This window comes from Pongo abelii, chromosome 2, assembly GCF_028885655.2.
Source record: "Pongo abelii isolate AG06213 chromosome 2, NHGRI_mPonAbe1-v2.0_pri, whole genome shotgun sequence".
Lineage (NCBI taxonomy): Eukaryota > Metazoa > Chordata > Mammalia > Primates > Hominidae > Pongo > Pongo abelii.
Window position 1 is genome coordinate 23,509,832 of NC_085928.1, and position 26,017 is coordinate 23,535,848.

The window sequence follows — 26,017 nt, forward strand, 5'->3', positions numbered from 1 at the left end:
GAGTTCACGGACCAGCTTTCGTAGCCAAAATGTGCCTTCCACATCCTTCTTAATAACTCATACTCTCCCTAAAAGTAGAATTCCTGTTGGAATGTGTTTTTATCCTTTACCATCAGGTCCCTGCCTAGTTTCTTTTCTAGAGGTATTCCATCTTACTGGGTTTTCTCATCGTCTTTCTATTTCAAGAATCTGGCATGTTCATTAAGCGTGGAAAAAACAAAAGACGAAACAAAAACCAAAAAAAACATGGTGGCCATAAAAGCATTCGATTGTGTGGCAGCATCTGAAGTGAATTGCTATTTGGAAAGAGGGGGAGTCTTTGATGTCGCCAATATGGTTCTTATAGGCTGAAACTTCCAGGAATCACAACCCAGCCTAAGGGGCACTTATTCGATGTTCTTAAATTTTAGGAAAGAGATGTTATTTTATTGTTTTGGTTGTCCTTGCTGTTAACACATTGCCAATAGATTTCTCCTAGAAGTTTAAAATGCTTTAGCAATGGATGATTTTACATTTAACCAGATGTGTATTGTATGTGCCTGTTGCATGTACTCTTGTCCAAGTAAGTACAGCGATCCAGCATATTACATTGGTACTCAGCTTTGGAATTTTTTTAGCTATACTGAGTGATTCAGATTCTTAACCACAGAACTCATACATGCTCATATATCCCAAGTTTCCTATAGAGACTGACCCCTGCTACAGCCTTATCAGGTTTGTCAGTGGCCTCTAGGACAGAGTCAGTTTCCTATCACAATTCCTATAGTTTGTGAGTCATATTAAATTCCAGCTGTCATTGTGATAGGAAATAGTCTCAGAGTTTTATTAGGGCTAGTATGGTAAAAGTTTAATGTTATATTCATAGTAAAGTTTGCCTATTGTAGTTAGCTCATGTTAGGACTATACTATTTATATGTATAATATTTCTTGGGTAATTTTCATTAGTTATCTTGTTTTCTAAAGAAAAAAAGTTGGAAATGGTGTTTACAATACATTATAAAAAATGTAACTAGCTCTTAGGCCATTACCACCAAGACCTACATAGGAGGTTAACATTCCTCAGTTAATATTCAAACTGCCCAGACTCCCGGGAAAACTGTCTCGTAGTCTCTGGTGGGGATGTCTATTACAACTGCATTGAAGGCAAGCTAGATCTCTTAACACTTTGAAAACATGTTATTATTGACTACATATGAAATTATATAAGCACCTTTAAGCAGAGAATAGGTGAAAACAAATATTTAAGAGTATTCCCAAGACATGACATTTAAAAAAATATAATCTGCCAGAGAGGTTTTTCTTATAGTTGCTAAGACCTGGAGTTCCAAGTGGCCGTGGAAGAATTTCATGACTCAATTGAAATATATAAGAAGTCAGAATTTGATTAGTGTACCTCTGATACAAAGGCAAGACAATGATGTATTTCTTTGTGCTTCAATGGCTATATTAATATTACCTATTTTTTCAATACCTTGATTATAAGCCTTCACAATGTACTATCAATAACTCAATTTCCTAGTGCTCACCTGAAAATTCTAATTTCATTAAATTAATGAGGATGCATGTTGTGAAATGTATATTTTCTTGCATGCATATTTTAGCTGTAAGTACTTCCTATATGCTATATTCATTTAATTAGGCAGTCGCAAATATACACAAATGAAATTGCTAAATAACAGAATTGTCATTACCCCAATAAGAAATTGTTCTCTCTTATTTGTTTAGAAATGGTTTTTAGTATTTATGTGATTCCCCTAAGAAAGACATATATTTTAAAAACTTAAAAAGGAGTTGATTGCTTGTATCATATGATTATATAGGTATGTTAGCTTATAAATGCCTACATATACTCACAACCATGTATCTATATTCAACTATTAAAAATATGACCAAATTCTAGCCAAGCTTACTTGCCTTTGATTTCAGTCAAATGTTTTGGTCATAATGACCATAAATGAAATGTAGCTGACTTTTTATCACACTGACAACACCGAAAGTTTACACAAATATTTATGAACAGTATTTGCAAAAAGAAAGATGTAGTTAGCTGATAAGTTTGGTAATTATCCTTCAGCAAATATACATGTTAGCTTATCAACCTAAATTCTATTATGTACAACTTCAAAATATTAATTGCTATATATATATAAAAGTTTAAAATTAAGTAGAAATTAATTGATATTATCTTAAAATTGAGCCTGTTTAATGAATTCATTTTATTTTATAAGACTGAGTACATATACAAATGATCCCATTTATTCTAGTTTCTCAGCTATTTTACTGTATGTTAAATATTTTGATGCTGTATTTACATATTAGCATCTGCAACCATAATTTTTCTGATACCTTTTCAAGATCAGCCAAATCATATCCTTGACAAGTCACACTTTTTCTCTGAAGTTTTCCATAAAACCCAAATTAAAAGTGATCTGACATTGGTAGCATTTTACAAATCTATCTTCATTTAGCATTTATATATGTTTTTAAGTTGAAGTTTTTTCTATATATGAAACTGCAAGTGGTTAGACGGCAAGTTTTGTGTTTTAGGTTTGTTAATTTCTCTCCCAACCAGTGTCAGATTGGCTCAGTCTGAGTGGAGGATCAATGAATAGGTGATGAATGGATGGATATCTACATGTCAGTGCATTGACAGTGAATACATCTTGCTTATCATAGTGAAAGAAACAGCCGGACACAGTGGCTCATGCCTGTAATCCCAGCACTTTGGGAGTCCGAGGCAGGCGGATCACCTGAGGTCGGGAGTTCGAGACCAGCCTGACAAACATGAAGAAACCCCCTCTCTACTAAAAATACAACATTAGCCGGGCATGGTGGCGCATGCCTGTAATCCCAGCTGCTCGGGAGGCTGAGGCAGGAGAATCACTAGAACCTAGGAGGTGGAGATTGCAGTGAGCCAAAGTCGCGCCATTGCACTCCAGCCTGGGCAACAAGAGCGAAACTCCGCCTCAAAAAAAAAAAAAAAAAAGAAAGAAAAAAAAAAAAGAAACATGTCCATGTCTAGAACACAAATTGGTAGAGTCTTCTATATCTGAGCCTCCTTAACTCCCACGTTAGATCTTCCAACTATCTGACAGCATTTCCAACCATTTACTAAGATTGCTAAGGTTCCCCACAATGCTTGGGTAATTTCTGATGGACCATGGGATCTTCAATTTGCAGTAGTTCCATTCATTTTCCTGGACTTATGAGGGTGACCGAATATCCAGCTTGGTCAGCTCATGTAGTCAGAAAGTACCAGACTTACCTATAATGCATCATATTAACCAACAGTCTCTCCAGCTTGTCAATACTTGTTCTTCCTTTCCTCAAACTTCCACATCTGTGGAGGTCAGGCTGATGTCAGTTATGGAAAGGCATGAAGACTGGCTATGGATGCCCTGTGAACTAGACAGGAGAGAGGCGGGGCAGACATACAGCACAATAAAGAGCAGGGGCAAGAAGACTGGCAGCCAAATCATTTGCACTGTCTTAACAAGCACTAATTAAATGCCCTGTTTGAGGTAAATAATAGCTGAAAATAGCCTAGTGCAGTTGTTTCTCATCAATGAGTAGAGAAATTGGTGGAATCACTTAGTGCTGTTTCATTCATTAAGCTGCAGCACACTAAGCCTTCCTCAGAGGAGAGGGGCATCAAGTCGAGCTAGCCTCTAAAGTACCATTTGCTAAATTCCCATTCTAGCACCCTAGATGGTATTCTGCTGACAAGAATCACATCTAGAGAGTAACTGCATATACTACAAACTGACCCTAATAAACAATTTTTAAAAAACCCCAAAATATAGTGTAGAATAAAACATGCTTTAATCTTACCCATTTTCAATTGTCAATCAACTTAGCAATCCCCAAACTATATCTAATTCTGTCCCCTAAACCAATTTTTTTCCTGGAGTTTATATATATAGAATATTCCTTTCATCTCTTTATTTTCCCTGCTCACTCTCTAGTAAACTGAATTCCTAGATGTAAGCATCCACAGAAAGAAAACTGATTCACATAATGGATAATTAACCCTTGAACAATGGAAAGTTAACTCTCCCTAGAAATGCCAAAAACTAAAACGTTTTGTTACTGAATTTATTCTCCTTTGGGAGTTAACACTAATGGAGAACATCTCCATTAGTACAAACCTGGCACCAAACAACCTGTTCATCCTTAAGCTATGAATGCTGCACTCACCTTCCAGTTCATTCTGGCAGGATTTGTAACACGATGTCCTCTTGGGTAGTCATGTACAAACCATTCCGAAGGGCAAAATTATATGAGTGCCTAATCCACTTGTGAAAATGAAAGAAAGGGGATCTTTTTTATGAAAAACACCTAATATGGAAAGACATAAATTGTAATAAAAAGTGTTAGCACCTTGCACCTCCTGCTAATTGCATTCCTAGTCAAGAGGAAGCAAAATTGTATAACAAATGTTAGAGGTACATCATGAACAAAGTGCAAAGAATTGTCTGTTCCTTTCAATAGTGAATTGAAAAAGAGTAGCAAACCTGTTTAAGCTATGTATCGTAGCTTTAATTTTGGCTCCTAACCTTTCTGGGACTCATCTATTTCATTTGTCTAATGAGGATAATAGTAACCCATTCAACTTACTGTACACAGACTGTACTGTACACACTGTTTCTTCATTATATTCATTAAACATGGATTTAACATTAATTCATTCATTCACCCATGTATTTTTTAGTTTAAGAAATATTTTTGGGCCAGATGCAGTGGCTCACACCTATAATCCCAGCAGTTTGAAATGCCGAGGCAGGAGGATCCCTTGAGCCCAGGAGTTTGAGACCAGTCTGGGTAACATAGCAAGATCTCATCTCTACTAAAATTTTTAAAAAGTAGCCAGGCATGATGGCACATGCCTGTAGTCCCAGCTACTGAGGAGGCTGAGATGGGAGGATCCCTTATCCCTTGAGCCCAGGAGTTTGAGCTTGCATTGAGCTATGATTGCACCACTATACTCCAGCCTGGGCAACAGAGCAAGACTGTGTCTCAAAAAACAAACAAAAAAAAAAAAAAGAAAGAAACATTTTTGAATCCCTACTGTGTCAGTTATTATTCTAGAAGCTAAAGATTGATTCATTTATTAATAAATATTTATTGAGGCATTCATATTATGTACCCAACACTATTCCAGGGGTTGGGGATACTGCAGTAGATTTAAAAAAAAAAAAAAAAAAAAAAAAAAAACAGAAATCTTTGTTCTCCTTGTAGTTACTTTCTAGATAGGAGAGACAGAAGATAAAATATATATATGTAAAATATGTGGCATTTTATGATAAGTGCTATGGAGAAAAATTTAAAGAAGAGAAAGAGTGTGTACATGGGTGTTTGTGTCAGGGATAAGTTTGCAGTTTTAAATAGGGTGGAGAGGTAGAGAGGAAAGTCTTCATTGACAGCATTTGAGAAAAGACCTCAATGAAAGTGAAGAAGCAAGTTTTGTGGATTTCTAAGCAAAAGCATTTTCAACAGTGGAACCATCAAGTGCAAAGGCCTTGGACATGAATGTATCTGGAAAGTTTGAGTGATAACAAGGAAGTCTGTGTGGCAGAATCCGAGTGGGTAAGCATGAAACTAGTAGGAGATGAAGTAAGGGAGACAAGGGTGTCTGATCACATGGGCCCTAATATGCTGTTGTGAAGGCATTGGCTTTGTCATTTACAATACAAAGATGAATACAACATGGTCTCAAGTTGCTCACTAGAGGAGAGGCAGATAGGGAAACAAGTTGGGGTAATACCATTATGCTATGTGCCATACCTGAAGGATGTTCAAGGAACCACGGAGGCACAAAATAGTGACTGTTCAGCTGAACGTATCTTGGAGTGGGGGATCAGAGGAAGTTTCACAGAAGAGCTGATAAATCCATGCTGGGACTTAAAGGATTTTCCCAGATGGTCAGAGGGAGGAAGAACATTCAGTAAGGGGGCCAGCAGGGGCAAAGGCAGTTAACTAGAAATAGCATGGCAGAGCTGGGGAACACTATCGCTGATGTGTAGTAGGGGAGTACAGAGAAACGATGCTGTAGATGCAGGCAGGGAACAATCATGTTGGACCCTGATTGCCATGCAAAGAAGTTTTAACTTCATCTTGCGGCATTCGGGGAGCTATTGAAAGGTTTTAAGTAGAGAAGGTTAATGATGAAATTGTGTGATACAAGATCACCCTGTCAGCAGGGTAGAGGATACATTATAGGAATGGGAGAATAGAGGCAAGAAAATGAGTTAGGAGGCAACTGAAATTGTTCAGACAGGAAACAATGAAGCCCTGAACTAGGACAATAACTGTGGGAATAGACAGAGAGGAGGAGATATGTTCAAGAGATACGCAAAATTGATACAATTTAATAACCTTCGGGCTGGGCATGGAGAGAAGGAATTTTGGATTGCTCCCAGGTTTCTGCCTTATACAACTAAGCAAGAAAAGCTATGAGGAGGAAGAGTAGATTTTGGAGGATTGGGGAAGATTACAAATTTACTTTTGAAGGTGTTAATTTGGGGGTGTTAGGGGAGCATCCAGACTGGCAGTTGGATTTAGTCAGGAATGCTGGAGATGTTAGGGACAGACTTTGGCAGTCATCTGAATCATCCGAATCATGTTAATAGTTAAAATTATGGAGTGGACATTTCTCAGGAAAAATATATTGAAAGATGACAAAAGGGAGAAGGTCCTTTATATACAGTGCATTTCTGGAATGGAGAGAGGAAGAGGAGCCTGTGGAGAAGATTATCATGAGCAACTATTGTGTGCCAGTCATTGTGCTAGATAGCGGGAGAACCAAGATGACTGGCACCCAGATCCTGCTGCAGAAGTGTCCATAGCTTGTCCAAATATAAGAGGTTCTTATTACCATCATCACCAACCAAAGGACAATGCTAACAGAGGGAATGCCCAAACTTAACTAGGAAAATCGTGCAAAATATTTAATCGGCATCAAGGGAGATGATTATAAAGGCAAAATCCTGGAAAGTTTGCTGCATGCATTTTTGCTATACAGCTCATTTCTGATCTTTCTAAAGCTTGTATGTGTATGTTCCAGTGTTAGCATGGGTTCAAGCTATTGGCAAAACAAGCCAGGTGTAAATTATGGTAGAATTGAAATCGATAGTGCTTTGAAGTACTGGAGTGCCCAGTTCATATCAGGGCATGCGTCTGTGTTCACTGAAACATGGCTATCAAGTGCACCTCGAGTCATTAGATGTGTTATCCAGTGAATAACAGCATAATGATATTTTAGCAGAGCAGCCTTATGATAAATTCTGCTTTAGTGAAACTCCATATACAGAGCAATTTCTCCTGGCCATGTACATTGCATGGCAAAGAAAGGATATCCTGCTGCGTATCAGAAGGCTGTAATTTCATTTAGGGGTTCTATTGACATCGTAAACTGCAGGAGCAGAGCTCAAGTGGCTATTTAAGTCATAGGAACTTCAAGCTAAAATTACTGCCTAGTCCTAATCGCCACCTCCAGGGGACTCCTGCCTATACATATGTGCTTTATGTTTCTATCTTTGTGTCTATAAGTACTCAATCACTCCAGAGGCTGAGGTGATAAGCTGTTCTAAAATATGACAGGTATCTGTCATGTTTGCAGCTGGTACAGGCTTAAGGGCTAAACGCAGTTACATTATTCATTGACGGTCAAATGATAAAAGGGGCCAGAACTCCCCAACAAAGTTCAGAGTACAGGAGTTCTTGTTTCTTTGCTTTAAGACATTCTCTACTCAGTTTAAGGTCAGGATCTTCCAGCATGTTGAGGCTAGAAAATGCAGCAAGGTTAACAGCCTATATATCCTTACCCCACCTTGCCCTTCTTTGTTTGCCTTGACCCATGCTCACTTGTGAAAATAATAGTACTGTAGTCTTGGCATTTAGTAAGGTATTATACAGTGTCCCCTAAAAGTGATTCCCTAGATATCTAACAGGGACATTCTATTTTGATATATACTCAAACTGAAAATAGGAAACCATCATATTGGAGTTGAATGCTTATAATCTAAGGAAAATACATTTATATAAATTTGCAAATTGTCAAATAGTATTTATTAAGTGATACTTTAAAATTGACTCCAGGAAACCAATAGGAAAGATTCAAAGTTAAGTATGTTTCTCCTTAGTTTGTAATTAAATTTTCATGTTCATGCTCCCACATGAACAATCAACTTCGTCAAAAGTGGGCACTACAGGCCGGGCACGGTGGCTCATGCCTGTAATCCCAAGCACTTTGGGCACTTTGGGAGGCCGAGGCAGGCAGGTCACCTGAGGTCTGGAGTTCAAGACCAGCCTAGCCAACATGATGAAACCTCGTCTCTACTAAAAATACAAAAATTAGCTGGATATGGTGGCACACACCTGTAATCCCAGCTACTCGGGAGGCTGAGGCAGGAGAATCGCTTGAAACTGGGAGGTGGAGGTTGCAGTGAGCTGAGATCACACCACCGCACACTCCAGCCTGGGCGACAGAGCAAGACTCCGTCTCAAAACAAACAAACAAACAAACAAACAAAAAAAGTGGCCACTATGAGATTGGACACTATAATCTAACTTTCTTCAGTCATTATGCTACTTATGTTTTATTTGTTCACTCTTTTCTGGGCTTGGGATTAATCTGTCTACATGCTGTTTAATACCAGATCCCAGCAGAATTATCATGGTTCAGAAAATCCCAGCAGAATTATCAGGGTTTGGAAGATCTCAGTAATAATGGAATTTTTCGTTCTTCATAAGGTAACTGTATTTTACAGTCATCCTATTAACCCTTATGTCACCCTGTTGAGAAAGGAAGCTTGAAGAGATAGACAGCCACACTTACCAGGCTGAGACTACACTTTTTACTTTCCATATTACCTTTTCCATTGTTCCAGTGCTTCCTCACAATACTTAATTTTTCCCTTAAATAGTACAATTAAGAATTAAAATCTGTAAGAGCCAAATCTCTGATATCTGTTACCCCAATACTCTCATTTTGTATCTAAACAATATAATATACCATTGTGATAATTTTTAGAATGGCTACTGCTCTGGTAAGAATATCCTTAAATCATTTCTCATATATATTTCTCAATATATTCTGTAGACATCTGTAAGCTCCAAGATGAGGCAGGGCAACTCTTGTTGGTTACCTGAATTTAGGCAGTAGAGCACTGTGGTTAAGAGTGAAGACTACGTAGATTCTACAATACTGTAACCTTAGGAAAACTAATTCTCATGACTCAGTTTCTTCATCTGTAAATTAAGGATGAGGAGAAGGAGGCGGGGAACCATAAAATTATTTTTATTATAAAATTACTGTGGGGAGTAAGTAATCTAATAAATGTAAAATATTTAAACCAATACCTAGTATATAATAAGCACTCAATAAACAGCTGCTGTTATCATCATTACCATTATCATCCTCTTCATCATCACTTACTCTTATGCTATAGGATCATGGTTAATACTTGTTAGGAAAAAAACCTACAGGCACAGACACCATCGCACGTGAACACACTCCCCCGACCTACGAATCCTTGCTTGTCCTAGCTGTGTAAGCTTTATATACAGGTTGATCTTGATATTATCCACCCAAGCAGAGAACATATAAGGAATCCATGCTTTGGATGAAGTGAGCTTGGTACTGAGTTTACTTTTACCACTGGTTTCAAATAGCTGATATAAGATCACTTCTTTGGTGGGCCTCACTCCTATTACCTACTCATTGTCTCTGGCTGCTCTCATCTTATTACTTAAGTCTTTCATGTCTATTTTCCCTCCAAACTGTAAATTCTGTTAAGCATGGTCTAGTCTAGGTCTGTTGATCCACTGATTTAGGTCTATAGATGAGTCTACTACTATTATTCAATAAATAAATGTAAGGTCAAATAATAAATGAATGAGTTTCCTTCTATTTCCAGCTTCTTGGTTAGGTCCTAGTCCTGGCTACCTGATGTCCTAAATGCTGACCTCATTGTACACCTAGGCCACCCTATTCACTATCCCCAGTTATCATTCCCAGTCTTTCAGTCCAAACTCTTTTAATTATTTTTGTCTTCTTGGCTAATACAAAACCCTTAATACCAGTACCTAGTCCATAAAGTAGGCCCACCCTCCTATCTGCTTCATCTTTTCCTTCATGGAACTGTGAACACCACACTAGAACCATGTTTTTATGCCTTTGCTAGTGCTTTCTTTCTATTTGGAATTAGAACTTTAATCTTACAGGTGATTCATTATTCATCTACATTCTAATCTGATGCCCTTGGCTCTAATCTTGATTCTGATCTTCATATTATGTTATTCACAAACCCTTTTCTATATTTATTATATTTTAAGAAAATACACATATATCAATAACAAATGAGTAAAAGCTGATACCAAGTTCTATCTACAAAGAGCAGCATTAAAAATATTCGGCATACTATATGGTGTACCGTTTGTTTTGCCTTTCATTATGCTTCTTATCTTAACTGCTTGATGAATATCAGAGATCTTATACCCTGAACTTGGTCTCAGTGGCGCTAAACCTACCCTATCCCTAGGCTAGTGCTGACAACATCCAAAGCTTAATTAACGTCAATTTTTACTGGAAAATGTTGGCATTAGTGCAGTAGTATGTCTCATAGTGAATATCATGTAAAAAAGAAAGGAGCTAATAGCAAAATGCAACATTATTGTCACTGGAAGAGACCACTGACCATTACATGTGGATATATATTTATTGTGTTCCTGTTATTGTCATCCTCTTTTGGACTTTTTTTTAATAAAATGATGGAGAAAATTTTGTTAGAAGTGGTACAATTTAAATTTAGAAACAAGTATGATGCTAAACTTAATTCGCGGTTATCACAACAGTTAATAATGTGACTATCAGAAACACGATACCTGGTCACAGAGAGCTTATGGTTTTTATACTCTTACTGCAGAGACTAGTAATTAGATCCTAAAACTAACTGGAAATTACCAGTCTGCCATTATGCACCAACATGAGCAATAACGAAAGGTAGTGAGTACTACAAGAATCTGCATTATGGTGGCCTAGAAAGGAGTATAGAAGGCTTTATTAATAGTAGAGGGAGAACTTTAGCTGTAGATGTAAACGCTGGACATTGAAAGATGATGGAATGAAAGGTCTTTTGGAAAGAAGCAAAGATGGTGGCCAATGGTTTAGTATGGGAAAACAGAGAAGTAGGGAGGATGAAGAAAAATATCAACCAATGGAAATAAAGTTGGTGTATATAGGAAGTAGTGAAACTAGAAATCAGAGCCATGTTATTGAAGACTAGGATGTGAATTCCAAAAGGCAGGCAGAGTCCAGATTTATTTTTTGTGGGTGATGAGAACAACAGCTATCATACAGTTAGAATGCAATAAGGATTTGCTGAATAACTGAAACACTTACAGAGAGAAGCAAAAATAATGAAAGACGTGTTTTAGAAGTTAACCTGGCTATAGTGTGCAGAGTAGATTGAGAGGTTTGAGATTAGTCAGAGATGCCAACTGAGGGGCAATGACAGTAATTTAAGTAAAGAGCAATCAAGACTCAAATACACTCATGACTGTGGGGATCAAAAAGGGACATTTCAAACAACATTTAACAGCACTTTCCATGTCTCCTTCCCCACCAACCCTAATCCTAGTCCCAACTAGGATTGGGTAGTTGTAACTGTAAAATACCTCCTAAATGCCTGATTTCCTTTGCCTTTTGATTTGATGTTAGCAAAGTCCATTACTCCTTATGGGGTAAGTCCAGGTTGGGAAATGAGCCCTCAGGCTCACTGAAGCCTCCAACCTGTGAGAGCTTTGTTATAGTATGTTCCTGAACTACATAAATTACTCTTGATGTTTGCCAGCTTGAGCATAAACTCAGGGACACACAGACTCTTCTGTGTTCCCATTTGCGAGTTTCTGATATGCAAGACTCTGTGAGATTTCATATACCATAGAGTGTTGATCTGCACAAGGGGATTCTGGAGGAGCATTCATTCTAGGTTCTTAACTGTACCACCGGTATAGTTAGGACTGCCTCCTGAAAATACAGAGAACTCTTCTATGTGTCCTCCCTTCCTTCTTCAGTTCAACCAAATCAGCACCAAAAAGAAACCTCAGGGCAGAGCATATGCTAGCAGAGATTTCAAAACCATCCCAGACTCATGTTATATGCTTGAGATAGTCCCAGAGATCCCAAGGATATTCTGGGACTTGGTTGTTAGAAACAGCGCTCATTAACTTGCTTTCGTTGTATGCCTAATCCACCCATCATTACCTAGCATGTATCCTGTTGGCCTTTCTTTGGACAATTGCAAATTTTTTTGAAGGATAAAAATTTGGCTAATATATTACTTATATATTCAACTTCCTGGTTAACCAAGAATTGTGTGTACACATTGCTATGTTCCTCTCTTACGGCAAGTGCCCCATTTTATATTATGGTATTTGAGTGTCTTTCACTACTTACGTACCCAGAGCTCCTTCTAGATAGGACTAAGCTTTACTTTTTTCTTCATCTTCTCATTTCAGCAAAATGTATATGCCCCACAGTAGACCACCAGTACACATCTTTGGACTCTCCTGATTTCATGGATTTTGAATAAAGAGACAACCCTTTATGAGTTTTCTATCTTGAGTTCTGAGTTTCTAATGTGGAAAATACCTCTTAAATGCCAACCTCTCCTGCCTTCCCAACCAGTCAACCCCAGTTACATACAAGGCGTAATTTTGCCCTACAGTTGGGATAAAAAATGTGAACTTGACAGCTCTGCTTGTCAAACCTGTCTGTCTGCACTACACAGCTCAGAGTAGCACCATTTAGAGAAAGGGTGTTTGGAAAATTAAACAAGGACTGGGTGAATAGGAGACCTATCGGCCTGCAATGGAATGACAAGTTTCTGCCCACAAACTGGGGTTAAGACCTGCATATTGATGCTTCTTTTCACCCATTTGTGAGTAATGGGTCTCACCCCATTAGTGGGTGCATTTGTTATACCACTAGAAGCTGTTATGCATTCTCTGTAAGTCTGTGTGAGGGAGCTGTAGATATACATAAATATGTACTTGCCAACAGATCTCTGTATTTATCTGCCTGTCAGTGGGAGCAGACAGGGCACAGCTCTTTGATGGGCAAGAACTGCGGGTCAAAACCATGTTCTTCCTGCTGCTGTTGCTGCTTCGGCTGCTGCTGTTGCTGCTTCTGCTGCTGCTGCTGTGATTGCCATAGCTTTATCATTTACGTCCTGAAGGAGGCTAGGGGCAGCTTGTTAGTTCTCATTCTCACTTAACCTGGGAGGCTAGCTCTGGTCACTGACATAATTAAACAGACCTTGCAAATGTTGACTGCTAATATTCTTGTGGCCAGCAGAGATGGACTCTCAAAACCATGCTCACCTACAATCTGTAATCTTTCAGTGTTCCTTGAGAGTCCACATATCTCTGCTATCTTCCAACACTGTGTTTAATGCTGTCCTGATGCTGTCTGATCCTGGTGGATTCTGCCATCAGGTGTATTTCCTGCTGTATTTCACTGTCTTTCAGGCCCTACCCCATTCAGGATATATGTTGTCTCCCAGCAGGAAAAAATTATTGTGCTCCAAGCGTCTAAGGGAAAAAGTCTACTAAACCAAGTGCTTATTTTAGCAGCAGTTATATCCCTACAACTCTCTACAGCATTGACTTTGGTCTTCATCATCTCAATATGCAATATGCCTTATGAGGAAAAAGAGTTTTTTTCCCCCAAAGTGAAACCATACTAATGATAATAAACTGAATTTAAGATTACTTTGTGTATAACAGAGCAAAACAAGCAGAGAAGGCTTGTGTTTTTAATCTAGGCCTGTTTACCAGTTTAATTTGATAGTGGGAATTAATTGTGCAATTTGTAATATAACTACAGTACAACCACAGTTAACGAATATTCTTTATAGTCATTGCTCCTCCGTCTCATGCTTGTAAGATGGCATAGACCCTTCTTTTCTTCAAAATTCAACTTTCCTCAAGATTGTGGAATTGTTGCAAAAGAAGTGACAGGAATATTTTTGTTTCTTGGTTAGCTTTCTTGGTATCCATTTAATAGAAGTCTAACTGAAAGACACCCAGAAGTGAGCTCATCTTAGATGGTGTTTCTACTGTGCCTTTCTAAATGGTAAGTGGAAGAGCAGAAGAGTTTTGTCTCAGACCAAATTTGTAAGGAAATAGACTGATTTATCAGAGAGATGAGATGATGTGAAAGGTCTTATTTCTACCTGTCAAAAAGGTATAAGACAGATGTTTCACTAGGCAGGACAAAGACTGGACTCAAATATGGTGGTTTCTTTTCCTGTTTATTTATGTTTGGTTTACTTTTTAAAAATCATTATTATTGTTAATATCTCTGTAATGCAAACATGGCAGACCTGTTTTTCTAAAGATCACTTCCAGTAGAGTAGAAATTTGTAATCTGATCAACCAGATTGACAGACAATGAAATAAAAGTAAAAAAAGAAACCCTCTGTTACATGACTGAGCATATGCTTTTATTTTTTAACACATTAGAATTGATACTTGGGAATTACAGGTTGGTGCTTCTGTGGGAATGGGCTAGTTAACAGCCCTATTTGACTTTTTGCTAATCCTGAAAACTCAGTAAATGTATCTTAGGCTATTTTAAAGGAACATAGGAGTTTATGGTTTGCTATGAGAGTCTGCACCTGCTTAAGACACACCACAGAAACATTAAAATGTGATGATTCATTAGGAATGAAGAAATGTTTAGCTATTGTACAAAGTTTTCTCCAGAACAGTGTTTCCCAAACATCCCTGAATTAAGAATCATCAGGGTCACCCTTGAAATATGCACATTCCTGAGTCTACCATAAACCTAGAGAATAAGAAATTTTCAGGAAGGGGCCTTGGCATTTGGATCTGAAACAAGAAACTAGTCAATTGGTATGATTAGGGAAGTTTGGGAAATATTGTTCTAAAAGATTTCTTAGAGAACATAGGGGAAATGATTTATTAATTTACTCATATAAAAGTGATCCTATAGTTACATTTCTTCCTATGCTTTTCCCAGGAATTCAGAGCCATTTCAAGTGAGTAAAGAAGAGTCTTCTTTTAGACCAGTGTTTTTGTTTTTTTAAAGCATCCTTGTTTCTCTATATCAATTGCCTTATGCTTTTTACTCCCAACCCTTCCTAGTAAATGGTCATCACATAAAAGTTCCTAGATTAAAAATAATGGATCCTGAGTTCTAGTTTTGGCTAGAACACAGAGCTGTGTTACCTTATATCAGTATGTACCTTCTCATCACTTCAGTTGTACTGTTAAAGAATTATGAGGTTGCACAAAAAGTAATTATACTAGCTGTACATTGTTACGAATGCCAAATTCTTCTGCAGCCTTGTTTGGGGACTGTAACCATATATCATGATTTTTGTGCTTAATGAGAATGTATGTTCAGATTTAGATATGTCCATGAGTATTTACAGAGAGTTCCCTATTTGTAAAACCAACTTGAGTCATAGTTTAGTCTAAGATAATCAACTCTTTGGAAAAATTATTTTCGGGTTCTGGGTTGCCAGAAGCATCTTCCAGGAGAATTATTGACAAGGGTTTGTCATATTGGCAGATACAGGTTTGTCACATGATGCATACTGATTTATTAAAAGAGTAAGAGAATGAGGCTGGGCGTGATGGCTCACACCTGTAATCCCAGCACTCTGGGAGGCCAAGGCAGGTGGATCACCTGAGGTCGGGAGTTTGAGACCAGCCTGACAAACATGGAGAAACGCTGTCTCTACTAAAAATACAAAATTAGCCCAGCGTGGGGGGTGCATGCCTATAATCCCAGCTACTTGGGAGCCTGAGGCAGGAGAATCGCTTGAACCCAGGAGGCGGAGGTTGCAGTGGGCCGAGATCATGCCATTGCACCCCAACCTGGGCAACAAGAGCGAAACTCTGTCTCACAGAAAAAAAAAAAAAAAAAAAAAAGATTGAACAATCTTATGCTTTTTCTAGTTATTAACACTTTTAAGTCCATAGAAATGATAACTTCATATTGCATATTGAGATTATTATAACCTCATATTGCATATTGTGAATTATAACCTCATATTGCATATTGAGAATTATAAACTTCAACTAAATGTTGGGGCAAAATTATTTATTTATTTATTTATTTATTTATTTGAGATTGAGTCTCACTGTGTCACCGAGGCTGGAGTGCAGTGGCGTGATCTCGGCTCACTGCAACCCGTGCCTCCTGAGTTCAAGCTATTCTCCTGCCTCAGCCTCCCAAGTAGCTGGGACTGCAGGTGCCCACCACCATGCCCAGTTAATTTTTGTATTTTTTTAGTAAAGACGGGGTTTCACCATGTTAGCAAGGCTGGCCTCAAACTCCTGACCTCAAGTGATCCACCCGCCTCAACCTCCTAAAGTGCTGGGATTACAAGAGCGAGGCGCAGTGCCTGGCTGCAAAAATGTTTTTTAAAAATATTCAAAAATAGCCATGGCTTGCAGTTGCTATAAAGCTATATGGTAACTCCTTCACTGAGCACAACAGAAGAAATAGGAAAGAGAGAAAGTGCTGCTCCAGAGGTTCAAAGGTGAAGATAGAGCAGTGTAGTGGTGGGGATTTATGTTTCCTAATCTCGCTTGTCAGCCCAGCATGTCTTCAGTGTAAATACACACGTGGCAGTGGCCTATGCACTCATTCACACTTCAGGGAAGCCCATGGTTTCCTTTTCTCCTCCATTTTAGCAGTGGGCAGCCTGCAACCTTTTGATCAAGCTGACTTTGTATGTTACATGACTGAACTCAGCTATGCCAGACATCCTTAAGGAAGTTGACATTTGTGTACTTTGAAAGAAAAAAAAAGAAAAGTGAATCCCAACTGCTTCCTCCTGCCCTTTTGATTAAAAGAACGGTAAGTCAGCAGGAGAGGTGCTGCTTTTAACAAGCAGGGGTGTGCAGCAACTGATTGGTATCTTTCTTTGAAAAAAAGTAGAAAAGATTGATGTTAAACAACACTAATCAGAGTTGATTACAGGGACTGAATGAATTCATTGATGGGAAAGAACCATGCTTCCAGAGACAACAAAAGAGATTAGATAATTGTCAGGGGAAGAGTATTTGGAATAGTGCTGCTCATCTCTGACAACCAGGAATCAGTTCCCCTAGCTCTTTAACCATTCCTTAAAATAGGCATATATGTGCAATAGGTGCAGTTCTCTGCTGGGAACATTGTTCTCACCAAGCTCTTCATGGCTGTCTCTTTCTGTTCATTCAGCTCTCCGCCTTCCCTTATCACCTTATCTAAAGTAGTGCTTCCATCACAATCTGGATGGGCCTGAAAACTCATTTCTTGGCATTCCCAACCATCACTCTGTCCTCTGTCTGGAACCACCTGCAGTTCATGAATGGATCATATTCTGTCTTGCTCTGTACTTTTTTTTTTTTTCTGTTACCTATACCTAGAATCCCTTTCTATCCTGTCAAATCTTTGCCTTCTTAACTTCTTCCATCCTTTAAGTTTCAGCTAAGGCACCCACTCCTCAAAACTTGTTATTGAGCCTCCTCATTAAAAGTCAGAGTCCCACGCCTCTGTTCTCTCACAGCTATTTATGCTTAACTCAATTACAGCAGGTTATTCACCCTGTGTTATAATTAGTTGGGTATTTCCTTTCCTTTCTCCCCACTAGATTGAAATATTTGGGGGCAAAAATTATGTCTTTTGTCTCTGCATTTCCAATGTTAACAAAATACATAGAACATACTTGGTGTTTAATTAATACAAATGAATGTTTGAATGAATACTCCCTACCTACCTACCTCCATGTTTTAAAATCGTTGCCTAAAATAAGAACAGAACCCAGAGGAAGAACTTCTTACACAAAATGGGTAATTCACTGATTATCTTTTTACCGAAAAGTCATGGGACAAAGGAAATAGGAAATTTAGGAGCTTTCACGCCTGCTCTTGTCTGTGGCTTCTAGATTGTTCTAGATGGCATTTCAATACAAATATGAGAAAGCAGCTTATTGAATTGAAGCTATAATTTCTGACTAGTGGATAAATGTGTTGCTTATTTTACAAAAAAATTATACTATTGCATTTAGTATTAATTATAATGCACTGTCTTTATAGGCTTCTCCTTTAGGAACTTCTAAGTACTCAACATACATCATCTGCCTAGTGATGTATTCTGCCTCCTGTTAAGAATTTTATGCATACTGAATACATCGCCTAAGTATTATAGAAGATTGATAAATATTATATAATTAAGAAATAGATTTTACTTATTTTTAAAAACAATTTTACACATTAAAATTCCTCAAGAAATGTGTTTTGTTCTTATTACATAGCAACAAGCAAACATCCAGGTCTTCTCCACTCAACACATGGAAATCATCCTAGGCTTTTAAAGGGATTCATCCCAACTAGTTCACAGCTGCAACACTGTAATGTCATTTTACATTTTACTGGTAACTCGATTGAGCTTAGAAAGGAATAACTGCTTAATAACATCTGAAGAATGCTACAAAGTCAAAGGGAAGAACCTGAATCATTTTATGCTCCAAAGACGCCATTTGGACTAAACTGCCAAGTTTTTTTTACCACATTTACCCAAATATTGGCTGCACCGGTAGCTAAAAGTTGGGAGAAATTTATGGAGCTCAGGAACCATTTTTATCATTGCTATGCTGTTCTCATTTTTACTTTAATACGAGATTATCTTTTATTTAGTTTTTAAATATATTTGAACAAATATATTTTAAATATATTTTATTTTATATTTATTTTATTTTTATTTTTTATAAATAAAAAATAAATTTATTACTTATTATATTTATTTTATTTTATATTTATGAAATATTTTAAATATATATTTAAATATATTTTAAATATATTTGTTCAAATATATATATTTTAAATATATTTGTTCAAATATATATATTTTAAATATATTTGTTCAAATATATATATTTTAAATATATTTGTTCAAATATATATATTTTAAATATATTTGTTCAAATATATATTTTTAAATATATTTGTTCAAATATATATATTTTAAATATTTTTGTTCAAATATATATATTTTAAATATCTTTGTTCAAATATATATATTTTAAATATCTTTGTTCAAATATATATATTTTAAATATTTTTGTTCAAATATATATATTTTAAATATATTTGAAGAGGCAGGCTATGTATTTCCAGGGTTCAAAAATCAAAACTGTGTAAAAATGTCTTCACTTCTTCTCCTCATCCACCTTTTTCTCTTTCTATTCCCATTAGTAGCCACTTTTATTCATTATTTTTTTGTGTAACTTTCCAGTGGTCTTTTTATGCAAAAAAAAGCTAATATATATTCCCTCCTTCCACCTTCTTACATAAAAGTTAAACCACTTTATACACTGTTCTCAATCTTGTGTTCTCCAGTATCTCTTAGAGGTCTTTTGCTATTGATACATAGAGAACTGCCTTAATCTCTTTTATAGTTTTGCAGTATTCCATTATATAAATGCATCATGGTTTATTCAGTCCTGATTGATAAACAATGTTTTTCATTTCAAACAATATTACAGTGAACAACCTTGTATACAAATCATTTCATAGATGTGCAAGTTTATCTGCAGGATAAATTCTCAGAAATAAAATTATTGATCAAAGGGTTATATGCATCTTGAATTTTAAAAAGTTTTGCCAAATTGATCTCGACAGGAGTTGGATCAATTGGCAGCCCCATTGGCATATATAAAAGTACCTTTTACCCAAGCCTCAACTATAAAATAGTGCTTGGTTAAGCTTTTGGATTTTTGCCAATTGTATTGGTAAAAGATGGTATCTCGGTATAGTTTTAGTTTGCATTTTTAAAATTATAAGTGATGTCAACCATCTTTTTTAATGTGTTTAATGGCATTAGCGTTTATTTTTCTATAAGGTGTCTGTTCATCTCCTTAGCCTTTTCTTTCTATTGGGTTGTTAGTCTTTCTCTTATGTATTTCTTGCTATTTATACATTAAGATGATAATCCTTTTATCTATGTGAGCTGCATACATTTTTCCCACTTTTTAAAATTACTTTTCATATGGATTTTTTGGCCATACTGAAGTTTGTTTTTAAATATAATCAGATTTACTAATCTTTTCTATGTAGCTTCTAGATAATGAGTTATAGGTAAAAAGTCCTTTCTTATGCCAAGATTATAAAGAAATTTACCAATGTTTTCTTTTAGTACTTTTATAATTTCATTTTTTATATTGAAAGATGTGATTCCTTGAATGAGAATTTTAATCCAGAAGATATTTTAAGGGTAAAAGAGGATCTGAGGAAAAAGAAACCATACTGTTCTCAGAACTTGATAAGCTGTGGTGGATCTACTATAATTTGCATAGTACAATAAATCTCATCTCTCTCTGCTAGTAGAATACAATACAATTACAATGAAAATGAACAATCTGGATTTAAAAAATAAGAACAACCATGTTCACCCCTTTAAGTTATTCACCTTTCCTCTTTCGGTGTTGCTCTTTATTTATTTGTTTGCTTATTTCTGTGAGAAGGCCATGTGCTAGCAGAAAGAGCATAAGTTAATAACATTATTCATTGGTACAAATTCTAGGACTCTATTCAATTGAGCACTTAAATCTCACTGGTAGTAAAATACAAACTAACATTAAATAGTGCATAGAATATAGATGGCCCTTAGAATCAGAAGCTCTGAATTCATCTGCTATACTCTAGAGTATCTCTCTCTCTGCCATGATTTCCCTTTGTATAAAATGGAGAGAATGAGATTGTTACTTCAGTAACAGGAAGAAAAAAAATCGATACTTTTAATTTAAAAGTGCTTTGAACTTTATAGAAAATTTGTCCATGACATAATTAGCTGATGATATTTTCAAATTATATAGCATATGAGTTTTTGAGGGGAGTTTTATACAGAAGCCTTTTTTCCCCCATATACCAGTTAATATGTGCTTACCTTCCTCTATATTTTGTCTTCAGTTTCAAAAGCAGTCTTTCAATAGGTATCTGTTCTAGGTGCTGGAGATACAACAGTGAGCAAAACAGGCACATTCAAATAATCCTTGCTTTCAAAGACCTAACATTTGGAGAGGAGAGGCAGAAAGTAAACAAATACATACATAAAAACAAAGCATATCAGAAGTCAGTAAGTCCAATAGAGAACAATAAAGAGGGAACATAACAGAAGGTGCTGGGAAAGCACCTTCTATCAAAGAATCCTAAACAGTTAGGAGTGAGCCTTAAAAGATGTGTAAGGAGATCTCAGAGTTCCACGTATACTATAATGACTTTCTGTATCATAGGGAGAACCTGAACTAGACATATGTAAGTAATCAATCACTTTTGAACATGTTGGCTTTATTCAAAATCAAATGACAGCTTATGTCAAACTTTTCTACAGACATCTCACATGTGCTTGGGATACTCACCTCTCTCATCTCAGCCAGCCTTAGTGTCAGCCTTTAGGTAACTCTATAGAACTTGTTATTGAGAATGAAGGGTCAATGCTAGTGTGATTAGGAGCTAGTGAGATTCTTGTTCAAATCATGTGAGATGATTAACTTCAATAGATGCAGCATGATAATCTCAGCTGGAGGAGGACTCATTAAATATGAGGACCTTTTCTCTACCACTGATCTAACGTATCCCCTGTGGAGCCTAAAGACCAGAGGTTTGGTGGATTATAATACTCATTACTGAAATTATGAAAGCTAGAGAGTTGTTGACTGTGCTTTCTTCAAACCTAGATTATTGACAGAGTAATATTCCTTGATTGGCACTCGAACTCTCCTGTGATCGAACCCTAATTTACCTTCCCAGTTTTATTTTTACTACTCTCTTTCACAAACCAAATGATCTGCTTTTCCCAACGTGTGATGACCTTTTTGTTCATGCAGTTTATTGTGCTCGAAATGATTTCTCCTTGCTCTCTATACTTTGAAATCCCAAGTATCCTTCAATACCTAGTTTAAAACATCCTCAATATGGAATCTTCTTCCTTAGCCATTTCTTTAGGCCATAACTTATCTCTGTTTTATCTAGCTATTTATCTATTATCTGTCTATATATTTAGCTATCTATTAATCATCTATCATCTATTTATTTGCCCTTTTCTGAGATACTTAATATTTATTGTATAATGAATACATGAATAAATTAGATTTCTTATCTTTAGAAATTCAAGAAAGATATAAGCTGAGAAATAGAGGACAGATATGGGAATATGGGCAAACAGTAAAATAGAAATAGTTTTGAGTAGATTCTATTGTTTGCTTACAGCAAAATATTAAATATAATGTAAATGCACCTTGTTTGAATTGTTCTAGAACTAGAGGGTTTTGTCTTAAGGCTTCCCAGGCTGCTGCCATGTGTGAGATAATCTGGAAGAAGGTCTCTTTTTAGAATTTATGAAGAATACTTCTGAGCTGATGTGTTCAAGCTACATCATAAGGGTGTAGACTGTGCTGACCTCTCTCACTTGATACCTGTTGGCATGCTGAGGTCGGCTCTTACTTCCTACCTGAGCTCTAAAGGTAAGAAAGCTAATACAGTTAATAAGGCTTTTGTGCCCCTCATTAGTTGAATCTGGTATTTTCAAACATAACTGTTTTTCCTGAGGTCTGCGCAGCAGATGGCTTATTTTAAAAATTCCATTCTTTCTGAATATTTTCCATAAGTAAAAGGATGTCCCTAGAGAAAAAAAAATAACTAAGGCATTAATTTAAGAATAAGTCCCAGTACCTCAAGAAAAGGCAAGCAACAAAATGCAGCAGGTTGTTAGTATGAAGTGAATTGTGTAAATATATAGCTTGGCCTCAGTTAGTAACATGATATACTTATATCTGATGAGACTGGAGGGAGAAAATAGCACTTTAAGCCCAGAGTCGGGTTTAGTTATGAGTTGAAGGTGAAGTTTGTACTATTTAAAGTTTCATTTTATTTATAGGCCTCACTAGTGAGTGTAGGGTTTCCAAGAAAGTAGAATACATATTTTCTAACTCAGAGCTTTTCAATGTAATGAATACGATGAAGTTAATGCAAGTATTATTAATAATATGATGGAAACCTGTAACCAAACATCCAGAGTAAATAGAGCACAATGAATTTACCTGATTGAGAATCTCACATTAAAGGAATTTCTATTATATATCATAATGTGTGGGATAGGGCCTGCAAGCGAAGTATTGTCATTGCAAATAAATTCCACTAGACTTTGTAACCAGATAAAAGAAAAAGAAAGCAATCATCTCTGGAAACTGCTGTAGTACACTCAGGAATTTTCAGACCAATGAGCCTAAGGAGAGAGAGGTAAGAGGATCTAGAATGTGTTACCAACCCACAGATTGCTCCCAGTAAATCTCCTGTAGACCCAGCCTCCACCTGAACCCCTGCCTTACATCAGGTCTTCATCTCAATCTGTTGGGAATCCTTGTCTGAGATTTTATAATGTAATTGCTCTTTGATTTGATAACGGAAGTTAAGCCTATACCTTTTCATAATCACCTTATCCAGAACATATGCATTATGCAAAGGAAGGAAACTTGTAGAGCAATAATGGTGTTTTATTTTAGTTGTACTAGATGCTTTCACTTATATTATCTCAACTGGTCCTCAAGATAAACCTCTGTGACGGGTGCTGTCCATTTTAGAGGTGAGGAAAATGAAGTCTTAGATAAATTTTATAACATTTTATTTGGAATCTTATGTGCTCACTCTCTCTCTTTCTCTTCCCACTCCCCTTCACCCCCCATAGTATTAGAAAAATAAGAAAGCTCTGGACATGGTTTGGACTTCTTAGTACAGTCATGTAACTCTAATCTAGATAATAATCTGAAGGAAGATTTGGAATGAGTCTGATGTAGATTTCTTCGTCTACTTCTTAGTAGATTTGTGACATTGGGCAAGTTTTTCAACATTTCTATGCCTAGGTTTTCTCATCTATAAAATGGGAATAACAGCAACAATAATAATAATAGAGGTATTTTTGGAATTAAATGCAAATAATGTAAGTAAACTGCCCAACCTATAGAAAGCAACCAATAAGAGTTAGCTATAAAAATTATGATTGTCATTATTATCTTCTTTTCAATAACAGCAACAACAAAAGTAGGAAAATTCTTTAATTTGCCAAAAGGCAAATAAGATACTTAAAAGATGAACAGTTATAACAAGGTATTTTGCATGAAAGAGGAGGTTCATAGAACCCTTCTTCAGAAAATGATCCTCAGCAAAGAAAATATTAAAAGGTATTATAATTAATAGGTCAATTGCTTAAAATATCATACCAAGTATATCACCTTTCTGTGTTTTTCCTTCAACTTTATTAGCCTTTGAAGAAGTTCTAAGGCAGAGCTCCTTACAGGGAAGCATCTCTGTGCATTCAGAAGAGAAGAACATTTCTGAGTCCTCCAGAAACTATTTCAGTATGTATACTATAACAATTGTGGAGCATGAGGCCACTGTTGCCTTCAACTCCATGACTTCCATCATGAAATGCCATGTACTATTATGAAATAGCACAGAGATCATGTTTTTCAGGGGGCAATAGCAGATGAATAAAGAACCTGTGTAATTTAGGGAAGTGTCACATATAGCCCATGCTATTTCAACAATGTCCTGGCAACTAAAAACAGTGTGGTGGTGAAGGTGTCTAAGAAGGTATATAGCAGAACAAATGACACATAAAGCTGTTTTGGGTCCCCCCCGTTAAGGGAATGTAAAGGATCTTTCTTACTTACAATGTACAAAGCAGAAGAGACTTTGCAAACTGGACACAACCCAGCAAAAATTCGACAGTGGTTATTGTTGGGTCAGAGAATTACAAGGCTTTTTGTTGATATACTTCATGCTTTTTTAGTGTTTTCAAGTTTCTTGTAACTAACATAAATTACCATTACATAATTATTTTGAAGATGCTTCCATTTTGAAATATCATATATTAAATTTTCCAATATAGAGAAAAATGAAGAGAAAAAAATGCCTCATAATCTTGCCACTCAGATATCCCTATTGGCATTATATTTTAAACATATGTTTGAAGAATTCAAACAGAATAGAAAAGTATATAATTAGAAATAAAATTCTCCATCTTATTTTCCCCAAATACATCAAAAGTATCTTACATATACTTCCAGAAGAAAATGTTTGTGTATATGCCTATCTATCTATCATAAATATGTGTATATATGTATACTAATTTTCTTTATACAAGAGGGATTGAGCATATATAATGTCATATCCTGTCATATAGCACATTTAAGTCTATTGTTTTTTAGCAACTTTACAGTATTCTCTGTAGGGTGTGTAACACAGTTTGTGTTAACCAATCACTGAATATTTGGTGAACACTATTACTTATATAATGAAGGAAATTTTAGTAATCTTTATTAAGTGTCTTCTATACCTATGTCTAAAGTAAGCCAAAACCTCTCTGCTTATTATATGGTTACAGGGAAAAATCATTATATTTATGTGTATGTATGTGAAAGTTAGAGAAGATTTCCTTGAACCTTAATTTTATAGTATAAAAATTTTACAGTCTAAAATGACAGAATGGCCACAGGCAAAATGGATAATGTCTCTTTGTGATCCTGGCTGAATTGTGGCCTCACATGGAAGTTGGCTTACTTCTTGAGAGTTTTAATGCAGTCACTGATTACAGTGTCTGAGATTTTACTGCAATTTCCATTTGAGTTAAAACTGATTTTGTCTTCAAAATAAAAGCCTTTAAAGACAGGGAAAATAATTATTTTTCCCATGGCAGGAAATCTAAATCCTTTCATTTTATCTCCTAACATAAAAAAGAAAAGTACTAAGAAATTACTGAAAAGTTGATGCAAAAACAAAACCTGTATTGAATATTGGAGCTATGGAACTTTATTCTCCAAGTATATACCTGCTAATGTCCCATGTATCCAAAACAGAGAGAGCCAGATGTAGAAAAATAACTTACACCAAGGCTTTTTGTGATGCTAGTAAAAAGGCAGCTAGGGCCTTGTGAAACCATGTT

General features: G+C 36.3%; 1 protein-coding gene across 29 annotated transcripts in view; it reads left to right on the forward strand.

Annotated features, from left to right (window-relative positions):
- ZBTB20 (zinc finger and BTB domain containing 20) overlaps positions 1-26,017 on the forward strand; it is an 841,831-nt gene that overhangs the window by 530,913 nt on the left and 284,901 nt on the right. The window lies entirely within an intron of this gene.